The following is a 1,125-nucleotide window of genomic DNA, read 5'->3' on the forward strand; positions in this document are numbered from 1 at the left end:
AAATTAGCACAGAAACAGTACTATATAACATTTTAGACACATTCTAGACAGTTTATCAGCTAAAAAAAGTTAATTTTGGGATAAGTTACTCTTTAGTTATAAAGCAGCAAAATGAAAAAGAAACAAAACTCTTGCTAAAAGGCACAAGTAGCAGCATGTTAGCTAAAGCTTAATGTAACAAAAGACTAGCTATAGCCAAAAGAACTAAAATGTTAACTCGATAAAAAAAAACGAACAGCCATGCATAGCAAGATGCTACATAGTAGCAAAATACTAGCCAACACCCCAATATAGCAACAGGCTAGCAAAAAGTTTAAAAAGTCTATACACTAGCTAAATGTTAAATGTAGAAAAATGCTAGCCAATAGCTAAAAGTTTCAAAGATGCAGCTAGATGCTGAAAGCAAAACACTAGCTAACTAAAAGGCATTAGTATGTTTGCTAAACTTTAATGCAACAAAAATAGCTAAAAACTAAACATAGCAATAAGCTACACAGGTTGCAAAATCCTAACACCTCAAAATAGCAACAGGTTAGCAAACAGTAAAAGAAAAATCAAAGCACTAGGCAAATGCCAGATATAGCAAAACGCTAGCTAAACCTAAATGTAACAAAACACAAGCTAATATTAGCAAAACTGTAGTTAGATGCTAAAAGCAAAACACTAGCTAAAAGGCACATGTCATGGGATGTTAGCTAAACCTTAATGTAACAACAAAATGGCTAAAAGCCAAACAAAGCAAAGGGCTACATAGGTAGCAAAATACTAACACCTAGTAACAGGCTAGCAAAAAGCTAAAAAATATCTAAACACTAGCTAATAAATGTTATAAAGTGCAAACCTAAATGTAACAAAACCCTAGCTAATAGATAAAAGCAGCAAAACTATAGCTAAATGCTAAAAGTAGCAAAAGGCTAGCTAAATGGTCAGAGTAGTAGAACACTAGCTAGTGTCCTTATTGTAGGTTATAAAAGCAACAGAGGCCAGGATGCTTGTTAATGTCCAGATAGTGAAAATAATGGCTGTTTAATTTTTATAAATTAAAATAATGTCACACAGATGTTGCATTCTGGGTAAATGACGACAAACTGGCTTTAGTCCTTTAGATTTCGCTAATATATATAT

This window comes from Austrofundulus limnaeus, unplaced genomic scaffold, assembly GCF_001266775.1.
Source record: "Austrofundulus limnaeus strain Quisiro unplaced genomic scaffold, Austrofundulus_limnaeus-1.0 Scaffold283, whole genome shotgun sequence".
NCBI lineage: Eukaryota > Metazoa > Chordata > Actinopteri > Cyprinodontiformes > Rivulidae > Austrofundulus > Austrofundulus limnaeus.